Raw genomic sequence first — 18840 nt, 5'->3', positions numbered from 1 at the left:
ACAGTACAGAGACGTTTGTACTTTTCTCCGAGAGGCTACAGGGCATTTAGGAAATGTCTCCATTCTTTCAAGTCTTCAAGTCATGCTATAGAAAAGTTCTCCAAGATACTTATACAGATTCTCATCTTACCCTAGTCAGGCCATCTCTGCATTATTTCCAAGGTATCAGAAACAGTTGAGCTTAATTCTCCATAAATAGTTATGGAATTGTAATAGAGCTACAAAAGTATCCTATTAGTACTTTTGAGTTCCGAAAACTGAAGTGCTTTATCAGGCCTATAGAAATTGTGCACTAAGCCCGAGTCAGATATGCTTTCAAATTTCTCCTCAGAATCCATAATGATAATCTATACTTTCTTATCTATGTATTATTTTTTAGACAACATGATCCACAAGTTCCAATTCCTCTCCAGCTAATGCTCTTATATTTGCTAGCGAAAGTTTTAGAAGTTACAAAGCGGCTTGAGAGGAGCCTTTTAGTGTATTCTAAGTCCCTCAAATTTAAAGTTATGCCCTCGTTCTTATGAGTTATTCAATTAAGATAGAGTAAGATGTATTCTTAGATCATTGAATGTTGTCTGTCAAGTTTCTATCTCTTGTATTATGTAATCTTGTTATCATTATGTTTATTAAAAATCAAAGTATAGTGAAGCTGTCTGAGGCCTATTTCGATTCACTGTCATAGTTTCTTTGTTATTCATATAATTTTCTTAATAAAAACACAAAACCAAAGTCTAGTGAAGCCGTGTGAGGCCTATTTCGATTCACTAGCAACTTATTGTTTATCTTGTTGTTCTAGTGTTAGTTGAAAGTGTGGGTTTCTGTGTAGTGACAGAAGTAATAAAATTTAGTTGAAAGTCTTGTGTTAGTTGAAAGTGTGGGTTTAGAAATATAGTGACAAGAAAGATGGTAAGGGTGATTTACTGAATATGTATAGCTGAATTTTTGCTTATGATTGAATTAGTAATGAAGTGATATACCTTTGTTGGTTAGTTTAGTGAAGTTAGAGAAGGAGATTATTAGTTAACGTGGATTGTTGTTTGCTTGAAGTATGAAAAGACTTATTGATGGTATTTGTTGTGCAAGGGAAAGTATAGATTTTGATGGAAGTACTTGGTGGTTGAGTATTGTTAATTTAGGCTTTCCTGAAATTGCAAGAGAAAGTTCAGTTGAAATTTATAGAGCTATGAAAGTAATTTAGGTGTGAAGATGGGTAAATAGTAATGATGTGAAGAAGGAGTATGTGTTAACAGATTATGAATAAGATAGGCCATATGATTATGATCGATTGTCATTGTGTACTAGTTTTTCTTAATGCTATGTTCTATAGTTTTGAAGTGAAAATTGTGTGTGAGATTGGGTTGTGAATCATGTTTAGCTCTAGACATTAAGTTTGAACAGTTGATGGTTCGGTTGTTGATGCTAGTTATATGAAGGTGATCTAGTAGGCCTGAACAGTGTATGCAAGAGTATAAGATCATATGTTCGTAATTAAGTATGGTGTAGAGGTGTGCCTAAGGTGCTATGGGGCTGCATTATTTTTTTTGAGGATTATTGCATATTGTGTGGTTAGTAGTAACGTTGAGTTTCTAGGTGGAAAAAATCTAGTTAGATAATTTATGTTGTTCTTGATAGCTAAGTTAAGGAGTTATGATTGAAGATGTTGAGTATTTTTAGTATGATTTTATTCTCATGGTTTGGGAAAAATATAAGTATAGAAGTGTGATCTTGGTAGGCTATGATTATGTGATTAGAGATGTAGATATGGTTGAAAATGAGAGTGTAAGTCCTTGATGATGATTATTGAAGCTAGGAATTAAGGATGACATATGGATGGGTTGTTAAAGAATGAAGTCAGTACGTTCAAAATTAGTTTATTCTTGTGAGTTTAGCATTTATGTGTAGATAATAGAATGATGAAATTATGGCTTAATCCCGAGGATATGGAGTAGACCATCATACTTAGAATACTAGCTTTGACCTAACGGGGAGATGGTTAGTGAAGAACCAAATCAAGTTTTGAGAATTAGATTGTGATACATATCAATATTGAGTTATGATGAGATAGTGATCCCTTCTTACTCTAGAATATTCCTTGGATTTCATTCATTACAACACCAAATCCATCACTTGCTTGACAAATCCATGCCACATGCCTATGCTTATACCTATCACGTGTGCTCAAGCCCATTCTCAGCTTCTAGCAAGCATGTAACAGCTTCACTCTGTGATTCAAGTTATCTCTTATGAATCTATGAACTCTAGTATTATGTTGAATAGCTCATGATAAGTATAAACTCATGTTTCAGAGTATGACCAGATTTTAAAATCATGATACTAGTGAAATTCGCATTATATCATGCTTGTCCTCAGCTTTGATTTCTTTAATGAATCCATGCCTTTGATATTTTATTCCTCAGGAAAAAGATAAGTGTTAATTTTATGTATTGTAGTTTTCGTGCTTCTGGTTCATATGTGTTAGCCCTTCGGTGACCTCTTCCTATGATAAGATAGTGGATAAGCAAAAGTTTAGATGTGAGAGAGTTGATGACCCTCATTAAGAAAGTTATTTATGCTTTTCTACCTAAGGGTAAAGTGTGAAGTAAGATTGAGGCCACGTCTTTGATACATGTTATGGTTAGTTAGAAATTTTGTGTATATTTTTAAGAATAAAGCAAGAAAATTGATGTTGATAAAGGTTTAGAGTATATGCGAAGTATGACTTTAGGGGTATTTGCCTTAAAGTTATATGTGATTTTTAATGATAGGCTTGAATGTCATGTTGGGTGTAAGATGATGAATGCAATATCCACTAGTGAATCCATATCAAGAGTTTTAAATTAGTCATTGAAGTGGTAAGGCATGTTATGCTTAGGGTGTGAGCTCTAAGAAGATATAGAATATTGAACCTTGTGGTTTAGACTAGTATTGTGGTTTGGCATGTTGTATCTTGTGATTTAGTGTTAGGCTTGATCATGGTGAGAGAACTTAGTTTAGGTTAGACCTTAGTAGAAAGATTTCGCAGTGCCAATATGAGAATTATAAGTTGAATCAAATGATTATGGTATTTAAGGGGAATAGTATAGTTGAGAGAGCATTTGAGAAGTGATGCTAAGCTTGAAAGTAAGAAGTTGCGTTGCCTACGGCCTAGCAATCCTATCCTAGTTTATGAGTTATATAATTATATTCCATACTATAGAGTTATATCAATGTTGTAATTCCTTAGCCAAATATTTTGTTCAGAGTATGCCAAAAATTCTTTGCTCCCTAATGTCAATAGAATTTCGTAGAAAAGTGCTGAAGAAATACTCCATTTGAGTATGGGTAATCAGTATGATCCAGTCTGTATAGCCTGTAATCTAGTTTAGCAAGCAAGGAGATAAGCTCTTATAGATTCTTAATTTTCCATCTAGTCTTACTATCCGCAGTCTTATACGTATGTACATTCGAAGAGGAAATGTGTTTGTGTGCTCAGTTCATGCATCAGTTTCAGTTTCAGATATTAAGTCATGATTCAGTTCGTAAGTATCCTATATAGTATCACAGTCTCTTCCTAGTATTTTCATCAAATTATTATTATCATTCGGGGATGAACTATCCCAAGAGGGGATGTTGTAATACCCCGAGTTTTCATGTCATAAACCTCTCATCCTTTCTCATGAGATCAGATCCAGCGCAAAGTAATGGTTACTCATAAGTTGACACTCTCGTTTCTATCTTAGCCATATAGTTTATTTTTTTGAGGATTCAGGCACTTGCATACCAGTTCAGTAGCTCATTATTCTTGAGATCCAGTGATTTAGTTCTATCAGCTACACATGATAACATGAAGACTAAGATTCCTCTATGTTTCAGGTTAATTATCCACATTTGAGAACAAATGTTCCCAATGGGGAGATAATGTAATACCCCGTATTTTCGTGCTAGAATTCTAACCGTCGTTCATGCGCATCTAAGCTCTAATCCATGTGATTCTCACATGAATACAATTTGCATGATCATTATCCTAGTCTATGGAGTAGTTTAGAGGTGAAAAATGTTCATAGCAATGACCTAGAACAAAGTTGAGCTAAGACCAATTAATTCATCCAAAGTTTGACATTAGATTCTACAAGTGTCAACCTCAAACGTGTATATATCTTAGTATACATGGAATTTTTCATCCCAAGACCTATCAAACTGTAGATAATTGAATTAGTTTTCCAACGAAACCAACTTCACCAAAATCCGACACCCGAGCTAGGAGTTATGTCTTTGTAAAGTAGAGTGTGTCGCCTAACCAATCGCACATGGCCACTGGAAAGCATATGCGATAGCATATGTAGCACCTATGTAAACATAGGCAATATCATACGCAGCTCCTATGTAAATATCGGCGATATCATATGCGGCGCCTATATAAATATAGGCAATATCATATGCGGCGCCTATGTAAATATATTCGATATCATATGTGGCGCATATCTTATGGTTTCAAGTGACTTAAACACTGGCTGCAAATTTTTGTTTGGTTACTATTCCTTGTTTCCGGTTACAATAAACATAATTGAAAAACTTGGTTAAGTTACAACTCTTTGTTGTAGCTTATTAAAAAAATGAGTATCTTGCGATTGCAGTTACGCATTTCTTATTACAATCATGCAAATTTGAGCGAGTAAAAGGCAGCAAGCTGCTATGAAAATTATAGTTACCTGAGAAGCAGTTTTTGGATTCAATCGTATCAGGAAAGGTCACAGCTTCACATCTTAGCAATCAAACACAGTTGAACACTTTTCTTTTTGGTTGCTGAATGCTTTGATGAATTTCTGTGCTAGGGAGAAGCTTATATAAAAGTTCTTGTAATAATTCCCATTTAGTATATAAGGAGAAACCAAAAGGAAATTTAATATTTTTTCTTTGATACATGAAACGAATATTAAAGTTAATATTTTTCTTTGGTATATGAAACCAAAAGGGAAGTAAATATTTTTCTTTTGTACTATAAACCAAAAGGACAGTTAATATTTTTATTTAGTACATGAAACCAAAAGGAAAGTTAATATTTTTCTTTGGTACAAAAATTCAAGTCAACTTTTTAAATTCATACGTGCAATATCTCAAGTGAGAGTGTGGTATTGATCCTTCTAATTCAAATATATTATTAGGCTTACATTGTTGTGCCAGTAAAAATTACTTAAACAAATATTTAGACGGTTATTTCTCATGTTCTTACTTATCCAAGAAGAGTAAAAAAAAAATCAAGTTGGTCATTTCTTTTTACTCCTGAAATAATATCGAGTTTGTACTCGATTGTGGGCGAAAAATGAGGATCGTCACAAACAAATCATTGGTTGCTTTGACAAAACCTTTCATAACATGAAAGTTCACGGAGGAAACTTTAGTTAGACTACTCGCAAGTATTGGTCTAACTAGGATGAACCTATGAGAAACAAATACCTTTTAATTCACGAAAATAAAAACACATTCTTGAGTACTTCAAATGTCGCCGCCAAGTTTCAGTAAGCCTACACGTCGACAAGTCTCAACGTAATGGGTAAGCCTACACTTCATCCATATATGTCAACTCCTTAGCCGAGGGAATAAATTCATCATAAAATGACCCATGAACATGAAAACAAAGTCAGAGAACAAAGAGAAAAGGCTTCCCTTTGTCATCCACATAGAAAATCCTTAGCAGGATGCTATGAAAATTATAGTCGTCTGAGAAGTAGTTTGTGGATTCAATCGTATCGGGCAAGGTTAGAGTTTCATATCCTAGCAATCAAACAAAGTTGAACACTTTTATTTGTGGCTACCGAATGCTTTTATGAATTTTTTGTGCAAGGGAAAAGCATATATAGAAGTTCTTGTAATAATTCCCATTTTGTATACAAGAAAAGTTGTGGTGAAATTAGAAGATGAGAATCCCCGGAAATTTTAAATTTTCAATCAATTGGAAAATTACGATATTGAGGAGATTTCTTTTGAGGAGACTTTAATTCTCTTTTGAAACCAAAAGGAAAGTTCATATTTTTTCTTTGGTACATGAAACAAAAAGGACAGTTAATATTTTTCTTTGGTACCTGAAATCAAAAGGGAAGTTAATATTTTTCTTTGGTACAAGAAACCAAATGGAAAGCTGATATTTTTCTTTGATACAAAAATTCAAGACAACTTTTTAACTTCATACGTGCAATATGTCAAGTAAGGGTGTTGTATTGATCCTTCTAATTCAAATATAATGAGAGGGTTACATTGTTGTGCCAGTAAGAATACTTAAATTTAATATTAAGGCAGTGATTTCTTATGTTCATACTTATCCAAGAAGAATAAAAAAAAATCAAATTGGTCATTTTTTACTCTTGAAATAATATTGAGGTTGTACTCGATTGTGGGCGAAAAATGAGGATCACCATGTTCAAATAATTGGTTTCTTTGACAAAGACTTTTACTACATGAAAGTTCATGGAGGAAACTTTAGTTATACCACTCTCAAGTATTGGTCTCACTAGGATGCACCAATGAGAAATAAATACCTCTGAAGTCACAAAAATGAAAACACATTCATGAGTACCTCAAGTCTCTCCGCCAAGTTTCGGCAAGCCTACACATCGACAAGTCTCGAAGTAATGGGCATTTGTAGACATAAAATTTGATGGATTAAATTTATATAAAATTTTAATTTAATTCACCGTCTTTTGTGTTAATTAATCATTCTGGGTCTTACAAATTAGTTGGTCCATTTTATCAAATTCAATACCAAGGTCCACTACACTTTGGAGCCCAGACGCATGCCACGTGTCAGCATGACTTGGCGTCCCCATCAAATCAAAGACCAATGAGACGACGCCACATGTACAAATAATGTGAAAATCTCATTTAAATTCAGAAACCAGTTAAAAGTCACCAAGTGTCAATGTGACATATTTCGGTCAATCACAAGCAACCTGACCTACTCCGTACAATTATAAATAGGGGGTAACATAACATTCTAAGGACCAAAAAAGGAGGACTTTGACAAGCATTGGCAACATCGGCATCGACTATCAAATTCTTGCAAGGAGCAATCAACGGAGTTCTTCCTCGAGATTATTCCAAAGAGACAAAATATTTTCCAACATTCCCGGTGATTGAAATATATCTTTAGGAGTCCAAAACCTCCAGTGATTCAGGAAACACGCAACTGAAGGCCCTCAGATCATTTCTAAGTTTAGGAGAGAAGAATTAAGAGAGTTAAAGAATTGTACTCTCAAGATTCACAAATAAAAAACACTTTTTTTTTATGTTGGGTTGCCGTTAATTTTCGACGCTTCAAAAATTTATTGCGAACAAATTTTGGCACACCTAGTGGGACCATTTCTGCTCTTCATCTCTTCCTCCTACAAATCAAAAATTACAAATTCAACCATTGCAATGGACTTCGAAAAAACAAACGATGTTCCATGTAAGGGCTCTACTGCTGCATCTACTGACCTCGATCGTGTTGGACCGATTACTCACCAAAATTTCAAGACTAGTGGCTTGGATGAATCTAAATACTTCACATCTTTGGAGGTGTAACACCCCAAAGTTTTTCTTAACTAAATTTTATTCCAAAAATATCAAGCATTGACTTCTAGAATAATTTATAATTTTTTTTCCGATGGAATCCCTTAGATTTCAACTTTTCATTTTGTAGATGATTGAATAAATTTTTCGTCAACATAAGATGCATCCAAAACAGACACTCGGTGAAGGAGTTATGGGTAATTTAAGTCCTAGTCATAAAACACCGTCATTCCTGTCCTTGGCGCATCGCGGAGAGGGTGTAAATGACGATGGTAAATTTCCAATAGGACTCCACGATGGTAATGAATTGTGGAGTGGGCAAAATTTCCATTCGTTAATTTCCAGTGAGCCACTGCGATAGTGGCGCATCGCGGTGGCCTATGAAATTGGACTCCCAGTTATATTCTAATACTGGTCTTATTAAGGGTATATTGGTTATTTTACCAGACCCTTATCAGTCCAAACATGAGATTTCAACCCTAATTGAGAATATTACTCATACATTCACCAAAAATATTCAAGAATACTCTTTAGGGTTCCATATTTATAATCAAAATAAATCAATATTCAACCGTGGGTTTTCAAAATAAATTGAAGATTTGGAATCCCCAAGCCATGGGCATCAAGAACATCCTTTAAATTTCTAGATAGAGGTACGTGGGGTTTATCCTACAAAAAACTACATGGGCTTAAAACCATTAGAGTATGATTTTTAGATTTTTATGCATGAATTTCAAAGGGGTTTTGGAACCTATGTTCTAAATTACGTACTCCAAATGTTTTAATGTTACTATTATTTGTACCATGTGTCCCTATCCCCTAAATTGATTTACATGTATACGTATATATGTGGGATTTGAGATTTAAGATCGTTGAGAGGATAAATTATGAACTCACCCTTGAGTAATGAATTAAAGATTATAGTTTTGTGATATGAAAGATATTTTAGCAATATTATAGCATTTGAGCATGATTTGAAATTATTGAGTGGATGTTTCTTGATATAAATGTGTTCTTGTGTTTAAGAGAAAGAATTGCATGTGAATTGAGAACTTTGACATGACCACCTTGTACTATGCTACTGAAATGCTTGACAAAGATGAGTTCCTTACCTGTGTTTACATGAGGTTTGAGAAAGAGTTTCTTTGAATTGAATTATTGAAATGGTAGTCCCAAAACTTGTGTTTTGAAAATAGAGATTTATGATAGACTAATAATGGCCCAGAGATGTGACTTGCATGTTAATGGTATGACGATACCATATGTATTTATGCCATAACAAATATGTTTTCTGAGAATCTTTTCAGAGTATGGTTTTAGAGACTGCATGTTTTGATAGAGTTTTAAAAAGGGGATTAAAGACGGTTAGTTAGTTACCTGAAGAAGGCGCAAGTTCAAATAACTCTTTGTGTAAAACTATATTTGCCGATACGGGTAGATTATTATTGTACGCTGGCAATGGCCGTGTGGCGTAGTAGATTCAGAGACTCCGACCCTTGCGGCACACTTGGGTTAGGGGCTTCGCTGCTGAGATAATGGCAGTTTCTATATAGCCCATAGAATTTTTCCGAGTTGTAGGGTATACCACCTAGTGCAGAAGTAACACAGATTTCTCAGAGTTGAGATAATTTTTATAGAGTCTTTAAAATACCCATATGAATTCTTACTATATGATATACTTATGAACTATTTTAAATTGCTCTCCTATGTGTTGAATAATAAATGATTATTTTGGGTATGCTTTGCGTATCAATACATTTGTATTGACCCCCCTCCCCCTTAACTCTCAGGTTCTGAGACTCAGTCTAGGGGTCTTGATATGCAGTAGATAATTCAAACAGCTGATTAGATTGTGCATTGGTGAGCCTTCTCTATTCCAGAAGGACTGTCTTTTTAGATTATGTCACTTATTTCAATTTTGGCCTACTAGGGCCTTGTCCCAGTTTCAGACAGTTGTCAGATTTTTATGTAGTAGATATTTTGCAGACTGAGTCAAATGTTATTTAGATGTAGTTGATTTACAGTTTCCATACTTATGTTGAATTCAAAATTAACCAAGTTTCCGTAGCAGATTATGTTTTTGCATCTTCTTCTTATTAAATAAATGTTGTGCATGATTACCAGATAGAGAAGGGAATTTTGGGCCTTCATGGTTCGGGATGTCCGTCATGGAAAGGCCCTAGTTCTCATGACAAACTTGGTATCAGAGCATGGTTTATGGTCCCAGGGTGTCTACAAAATCGCATCGGGTAGAGTCTTGTTTATGGGTGTGTAGCGCGCCATACTTATAAGCAGGAGGCTACTTGGCATTTAAGAATATTTCTCTTCTTTGTGATTTAGTTTGTTCTTCAAAGTCTAATATGTCCCCTAATCAATGACCTATTACTTTTCAGAAAAACCAGTGATGCCTTCCCATCACAACCACATTAATTCTCAGGATGATGAAGTCCGTCCCACCCATGGGATGCGGACCCATAATAGATCTCATACCTCAGAACCTGTTCCTACTGTGGGAGTACCTCCTATACCGACTAGTCCTCTCAGAGCTCCCCATACGAGGTCCAATCGCACTCAGCCTCGTGAAGGAGAGGTTTCTAATGCTGAATTTAGACAATCTATTCACATACTGGCATAGCTGGTAGCCGTAAAGACTCAGAGGTCAGAGGATACTATGTCTACATCTATTACTTCTGAAGTTACTAGAGTGGGCCAGTTCATGAGAATGAACCCGTCCAAGTTCTCTGGTGCTAAGGTAGAAGAGGACTCGCAGGAGTTCGTAGATGAAATAGAGAAGATTTTAAAAGTAATACATGTTGATCAGGTGGAGGGTGTTGAGCTAGCAGCATAACAGCTAAAGGATGTAGCGAACCAATGGTACAACGAGTAAGAAGATATGAAGGGTGACAGTGCTGAACCCACAATTTGGGATGAGTTCGTGGAAACTTTTCTTGACTGATTCTTTCCTCTGGAGCTGAGGGAAGCTAAAGAAGAGGAGTTTATGAACCTTAAGCAGGGTAAGATGAGTGTTCAGGAGTATACTTTAAAGTTTAACCAGCTGGCCCGTTATGCTCCTGAGATAACGAGTAGTCTGAGGGACTGAATAAGGAAGTTTACTTCTGCCCTTTCAGATGGTCTGGTTCTTGAGTGTCGGGTTGCTATGCTAAATAGAGATATGGACTTTGCTAGACTGTCAATCTATATGCAGAAAGTTAAGGAGAAAAAAAAGAAGATAGCCAAATTTAAGGAAAAGGATAGGCAGGGAAAGAGAGCCAGAGCGACAGACTAGAGTCATAGTTAGTAGCAGAGTAGTAATTGGGGTGGAAAATGGAAAAAGAAAAAGAATTGGGTAATGCACAGTCGGCAGCTAGTGCTTCAGTGTCTAGACCCACAGGTGAGCAACGCACCCAAAATTTTCAGTCTAGTTAGGGGCTGAGCATGCAGGGTACGCAGTCGCAGGGAAGTGTAGCCCAGACCTCTTGGTCCTATCCGCGCTATAGGAGATGCGGGAGGAATCATCCAGGGAGATGCCAGTTTGGCGCTTTGGTGTGTTATTTATGCGGCCAGCTAGGCCATATCCAGAGAAACTCTCCATTAACAAAGAGTAATGTTGGAGGAGACAAGTCACAGGCAAATTCATCTGCACCACCACCTCAGAAGGGTGCCTCTTCAGCCACTGAAAATTGTCAGAAGCAGTTGTATACTTTGACCAACCGCAAGGAGGCAGAGGACTCACTAGATGTAGTCACCGGTATGTTGCAAATATTTTCTTGTAATGTGTATGTATTACTTGATCCAGGGTCTACCTTGTCTTATGTGACCCATAAGTGGCTGTTGGTTTTGGGTTTGAGCATGATGAGATTGTTGAAACTTTTTTGGTTTCCACCCCGATGGGAGATTTTGTTGTGGCTAGAAGGGTGTATAGAAATTATGTTGTGTCTATTTTCATCCAGGATACTAAGGCAGATCTCATAGAACTTGATATAGTTGATTTAGATGCCATCTTAGGGATGGACTGGCTCAATTCATGCTATGCCACCTTGAATTATAGGACCCTATGAGTCACCTTTTCTTTTACAAATGAGTCTGTGATAGAATGGGAGGTGCATTCTCTAGCACCTAGAGGGCACTTCATATCTTATATCAGGGCCCATAAACTTATTTCCAAAGGTTACTTGTATCATCTTATTCGGGCTAAAGATTCTAGTGTCGAAAGTCTCCCTCTTCAGTATGTCCCGTAGTGAATAAATTCCCAAAAGTCTCTCTATATAATCTTTTAGGAAAACACCTGATAGGGAGATAGATTTTGGTGTTGATTTATTGCCAGATACCCATACTATTTCTATTCCGCCATATAGGATGGCTCCTGTAGAGCTAAATGAGTTGAATGAACAACTAGCAGATCTTATAGATAAAGGTTTTATCCACCCCAGTGTGTTTCCCTGGGTTGCACCTGTACTTTTTATGCGAAAGAAAATGGTTTCCTTTGTATGTGCATAGATTATCGTAAGTTGAATAAGGTCACCATTAAAAATAAATATCCCCTTCCTAGGATTGATGATCTTTTTGATCAACTTTAGGATGCTAAATGTTTTTCTAAGATAGATATTCCCAAAACAGCTTTCCAAAGTAGATAGGGACATTATGAATTCTTAGTCATATCTTTAGGTTGACTAACACCCCTGCAACTTTCATGGATCTAATGAATAGGGTTTTCTATTAGTTTTTGAATATGTGTCATTGTATTCATTGATGACATTTTGGTATATTCTAAGAGAGAGGAGGACCATGCCAATCACCTCCGAATCATCCCTCAAACCCTTAAATATCATAAGTTGTATGCAAAATTATCCAAGTGTGAATTTTGGTTGAAAGCTATTGCGTTCTTGGGGCATATTATGTCTAGTGAGGGGATTAAGGTTGATCCCTAAAAGGTTGAGGCAGTGAGAAAATATCCCATACCCACGACTCCAATCGACATTCGAAGCTTCTTAGGTTTGGCGGGTTATTATAGAAGATTTGTCGAGAGTTTTTCTTCCATAGCTGCACCACTTACTAAGTTGACTCAGAAAAAGGTGAAGTTTTTATGGTCTGACTCTTGTGAGAATAGTTTTGAGAAGTTGAAAGACAAGTTGACTACTGCTCCTGTTCTGACTCTTCCAGAGGGTACAAAAGGTTTTGTTGTATACTATGATGCGTATTGAGTGGGACTTAGGTGTGCTCTTATGCAGCACGGTAATGTAGTGGCTGATGCATCTAGGCATTTGAAGGACCATGAGCGGAACTACCCTACTCATGACTTGGAGTTAGCAGCTTTGGTGTTTGCACTTAAGTTCTAGCGGCACTATTTGTATGGGGTACACGTTGATATATTTACTGACCACAAGAGTTTACAGTATGTTTTCTCACAGAAAGAATTGAATCTCAGGCAGAGGCGGTGGTTGGAAATTTTAAAAGACTATAACATAAGCCTACACTATCATTCGAGCAAGGTAAATGTGGTAGCTGATGCCCTCAGCAGGTTATCAATGGGCAGTCTTTCTCATGTAGGGAAAGAAAAGAGAGAGATGGTGAAGGCTATTCATTGACTTGCAAATCTAGGAATGAGACTTTTCGATTCTGAGGATGGTGGAGTGGTTGTCTATGAGATAGCTAAATCTTCCCTTTTTCCAAAAGTCAAAGAGAAGCAGGTTAAAGATCCCATCTTAATACAAATCAAGAAAGATATGGGTCAACAAAAGGTATTATCTTTTGAAATTGGTGGTGATGGTGTTTTGAGATACCAAGGTAGATTGTGTGTGCCAGATGTAGATGGTCTGAGGAAGAGAATCCTTGATGAAGATCACACGTCGAGGTATGTTGTCCACCCTGGCTCTACTAAGATGTACCAGGATTTGAAAACTATTTATTGGTGTAATAATATGAAGCATGATATAGCTAACTATGTTACCAAGTATTTGAATTGTCAACAAGTTAAAGTGGAATATTTGAGGCCAGGTGGTTCTTCTCAAGAGATAGCTTTGCCTTTGTGGAAGTGGGAGAAGATTAGTGTGGACTTTATTACAGGACGTTCGAGGTCCCGAAACCAGTATGATTCCATTTTGTTGATTGTAGATAGGTTGACCAAGTCAGCTCACTTTCTACCTGTGAGGACAAATTATTCGGGAGAGGATTATGCCAAGCTGTTCATTGCAGAAATAGTTCATTTGCATGGGGCACCTGTGTCCATCATATCTGACAGAGGTACAAAGTTTTCTTCACAGTTTTGGAGATCATTTCAAAAGGGTTTAGGTACCTAAGTGAATTTGAGCACGACTTTCCACCCTTAGATAGATGGGCAAGCTGAGCGCACCATCCATACACTTGAGGATATGTTGAGGGACTACATGATTAATTATAAAGGTAGTTGGGTAGAGCACTTTCCATTGATAGAATTCGCATATAATAATAGTTTCTATTCCAATATTAATAGGCCACCTTTTGAGGCATTGTATAGGAGAAGATGTATGTCCCTGATAGGATAGTATGAAGTAGGTGAGACATAGATATTTGGGAATGATATTGTTCATCGGTCAATAGATCATGTGAAAATCATTAGAGAATAACTTAAGACATCTCAGAGTCATCAGAAGTCCTACGCCGATGTTAGGAGAAGAGATCTAGATTTTGAGGTTGAAGATTGGGTGTTTCTTAAGGTTTCTCCCATGAAGGGAGTCATGCGATTCGGGAAGAAAGGTAAGTTAAGTCCTCTCTATATAGGACCATACCAGATTATGAGAAGGATAGGTGGAGTTGCGTATGAGTTAGAATTGCCAGCTAGTTTGGTTTTGGTTCATCCGGTATTTTATATATCTATGTTGAAGAAGTGTATTAGAGGCCATTCTTTAGTATTGCCTGTTGCAGAAATCAAAGTGACAGACTCTTTATCCTATGAATAAGAGCCTGTAGAGATTTTGATTGCCAAGTTAGAAGATTGAGGAAGAAAGAGATAGCCTCGGTTAAAGTGTTATGAAGAAACTAGAAAATTGAAGAAGAGACTCGGGAATCAGAAGTTGACATGCGATCTACATACCCAAACCTTTTTGATCCAATGGATGACGAAATGGAAGGTACACTTTTTTCCTTATTCTTTCTATTCCTTAGTATGCTTGAAATTATACTCGTCTGTATCCCGCATCAACATTCGGGGATGAATGTTCCCAAGGAGGGGATATTGTAACGCCCCAAAGTTTTTCTTAGATAAATTTTATCCCAAAAATATCAAGCATTGTCTTCTAGAATCATTTATAATTATTTTCCAAGTGAAATCCCTTAGATTTCAATTTTTCATTTCGTAGATGATTGAATAAGTTTTCCTTCGACATAAGATGCGTTCAAAATGGACACTCGGTGAAGAAGTTATGGGTAATTTAAGTCCTAGTCATAAAACACTGTCATTCCTGTCCTTTCCTCATCACGACGAGGGTGTAAATGATGATGGTCAATTTTTAGTGGGACTCCACAATGGTAGCGCATCGCGGAGTGGGACAAATTCCCATTCGTCAAATTCTAGTGAGCCACTGCGATAGTGGCGCATCGTGGTGGCCCATGAAATCGAGTTGAGGTGTTTCTTGATATAATTGTGTTCTTGTGTTTAAGAGAAAGAATTGCATTTGAATTGAGAACTTTGACATGACCACTTTGTACTGTGCTACTGAAATGCTTGACAAAGATGAGTTTCTTGCATGTGTTTACATGAGGTTTGAGAAAGAGTTTCTTTTAATTGAATTATTGAAATGGTGGTCCCAAAACTTGTGTTTTGAAAATAGAGATTTATGATATACTAATAATGGCCCAGAGATGTGACTTGCAAGTTAATGGTATCATGATACCATATGTATTTATGCCATAACAGATTATGTTTTCAGAGCATGTTTTCAGAGTATGTTTTCAGAGACTATATGTTTTGATAGAGTTTTAAAAAGGGGCTTAAATAGGGTTAGGTGGTTACCCAAAGAAGGCACGATTTCAAGAAACTCTTAGCCTAAAACCGTATTTTCCGATACGAGTAGATTATTATTGAACACTGGCGACAGCCTTGTGGCGTAGTAGATTCAGAAACTCCGACCCTTGCGGTACACTTGGGTCGGGAGCTTTGCTGTCGAGTTAATGGCAGTTTCTATATAGCCCATGGAATTTTTCAGAGTTGTAGGGTATACCACCTAGCGCAAAAGTAACACAGATTTCTCAGAGTTGAGATGATTTTTATAGAGTCTTTAAAATGCCCATGTGAATTCTTACTATATGATATACTTATGAACTATTTTAAATTGCTCTCCTATATGTTGAACAATAAAATATTATTTTGGATATGCTCTCCATAACAGTACATCTGTATTAACCCCCCCACCCCCGACCTCTCAGGTTCTGAGACCAGTCTAGGGCTCAAAATAAGCAGTAGATAATTTAGACAGCTGATCAGATTGTGCAGTGGTGAGCCTTCTCTATTCCAGAAGGCCTGTCTTTTCAGATTATGTCACTTATTTCAGTTTTGGCCTACTGGGGGCCTTGTCCCAGTTTCAGACAGTTGTCAGATTTTCATGTAGTAGAGTTTTCACAAACTGAGTCAGATGTTATTTAGATATAGTTGATTTACAATTTTCATACTTATGTTTAATTCAGAATTGACCATGTTTCCATAGTAGATTATGTTTTCGCATCTTCTTTTATTATATGAATGTTGTGTATGATTACCAGATATAGAAGGGCGTTATGGGCCTTCATGGTTCGAGATGTCCGTCACAGCTAGGCCCTAGTTCGGGTCGTGACAGGAGGTGGCAAAAAACAACAACTCTCATATGATGGTTGCTGGGGGAAATCTTGCATCCATGTTCTTTGATGAACTTGCTCTAACCAGATATAACATTGGTGACCCTGAAGATTCAACGGATTCTCCAATTTTAATGAAGGTCAATGCCTTAATATATTTCAAAAGTTCTACAACTCATGCGATCTATGGCATTATAAAAAGGTGAAGGAATCATCATGCTACAATTTGGAGCTTTGACCCAATTGAGGTTTTCCCACTAAAGAAAAAACAAACAAGTTCATGTCAAATGACTTCCCAAATTGGGTGGAATTTGCACATTGATCTCTCACAAAAGAAAAAATTATCAAAGGACTTTTAAACTCTAACTTTCAAAAGTCGACACAAGATCAAGTAAAAGTATTCTTCAACCATTGGGGGCAATAAATACAAAACTAAAGTGCAACAATACTTCATTAAAAATGGTTGGGAGGAAAGTTGCATTACAGGAATTCATCCGCAGAATGCTTCTTAAGGCACGAGCTTAAATTGCATGTCACTCCTGGCTCGCATTAGTCTAAACTGTGAACGGATCTAAAAAAAAAAGAAAAAAAAGGAGAAATAAAGAAGAAAGAATAGAAAAAAAAAATTAACTCATCATTCCTAAACTACGTTATGACTTGATCCTCCAGAGGTACGTAGACAGCTTAGAGTATTTTTTACTCTAAGTTCAGTCATATGAGTTAAAAAAGAAGAAGAGGAAAATGGTGTGTCATTATTTGAGCACAGAAATAATACTTTGAATTGACGTAGATATCACATGAGGTTAGAAATTCCTTCACTAAGTTTACCGTGAACATGAAAAGGAGAAAGGAGAAGAGACCAGCCAGGCAAAGCAGATTTTGATGATATATTTGTGTAAATACATAAATATATTGAGTGTGGTTTTCATATATGTTGTAACTCTTGGTATTAAATTTTCAACAAAAAAAGACGTAGCATGATTAAAAAGCTCCTACATCGACATATGATTTTTCTATTATAGCCGCTCAAACTTGCAAATTAAAAAAAGGTATTCAGGTTTTGAACTAAGCTGAATTCGACAATGTATCTGTATAAATTCTTAAATTCTTTAAGGTTGTTTTACATATGTTGTAACTTTTGATGTTATATTTGCAACAAAAAATACATCTCGTGATTCAAAGGCTCCTACATCGAGATATGACTTTTCTACCATAGCCGCTCAAAGTTGGGAAAAAGACCTTCATATTTCAGACTAAATTGATTTTAATGAATAATATGTAAAAATTCATAAAGGTTTTGAAATTTATTTTTACATATGTGGTAGAACATAGAGATCTCTTTGCAATAAAAAAGACAACTCACGATTCGGAGGCTCCTGTATCAAGTTATGAATTTTCTACCACGGCTGCACAAAGCTGCGAAATAGACGTATCAAATTCAAAATCAACTCTTTAAGGTTTTCTGAGGATTTGACAGAGAATTCTGTAATACATTCACACAAGGTACGCCACAATCTAGAAACGAAGGACAATTTGAAAGCTGAATTAGCCTTTTGTGGTTTAAAATTTGGGACAATTAGTTGTAATAGCCGAACCCAATCCTTGGGAATGTTTGAATGTCTATTATCATTTGTTCCAACCACCGTATCAGTAGTTGATATATTTTGAAAAGATGGAACATTTTTGGATAACATTGTCGATGCGCCTTTATTTTTAGCTTGTGTCTTGGCGTTATCAAGAGAAAGATGGGGACACTTCACTATATTTGAAGGATTCAGGCTTGTGATACAATCCTCACCAAATGCATCATCACCAAATATGTTACTGGAAACGTCCACAAGACCCAAATAAAGAAAAGTGAAGTTAATATCGAGTAAAGAGGAAAGTTGGGATATTAAAGAAATAATTATTAACTAATGTACCAAATCAGCCAAGGGCATTGATGAACCTATGGCACCATCTTCAAAGATAGTGGTGTCAATACTTAAGCAATCTTAGGCAGCAAACTCACAATGTTGATCGCTTAAGTCTTTATGCATTTTCTTTAAACGCTTCCAGTGTGGTTCTTGGATAACATTTCTCTCAATTGAGCTAGAGGCGACACTATCAATAGTAGGCTCATTGAGTGAAACAGGTGGTTTGGATGAGTCACTGCAAAATGGCACGATCTCTAGTAACTTTTCAATGCTTTTATCCGACGGGTTGGAAGATTTATTTGTTTTTTGGACAACATCGATCACAGCAGAAGTTGAGATATCGACTGCCTTGGGGACGATGAGGGGATTTTTACTCATTTATCCATGTGTGTATCCTTTCCCTTCAAATTTTTATATTTAGGAACAAATTGGACAGATTGAGCGGGATTACTACTTTGAAGAGTGAGAAAACTTACCTTGACCATCCAGCTGAAGTTGATTTCCTTTTATTGATGTGGGAGAAACATCCTTCTTCGGACCTCTTAAAATAATATGGATATTTCATTTCAACATAGTCTCCCGTAGGGCTGGC

Source organism: Capsicum annuum, chromosome 3, assembly GCF_002878395.1.
Source record: "Capsicum annuum cultivar UCD-10X-F1 chromosome 3, UCD10Xv1.1, whole genome shotgun sequence".
NCBI lineage: Eukaryota > Viridiplantae > Streptophyta > Magnoliopsida > Solanales > Solanaceae > Capsicum > Capsicum annuum.
The sequence above is the reverse complement of the archived record's forward strand: the minus strand, read 5'-3'. Positions refer to the sequence as shown.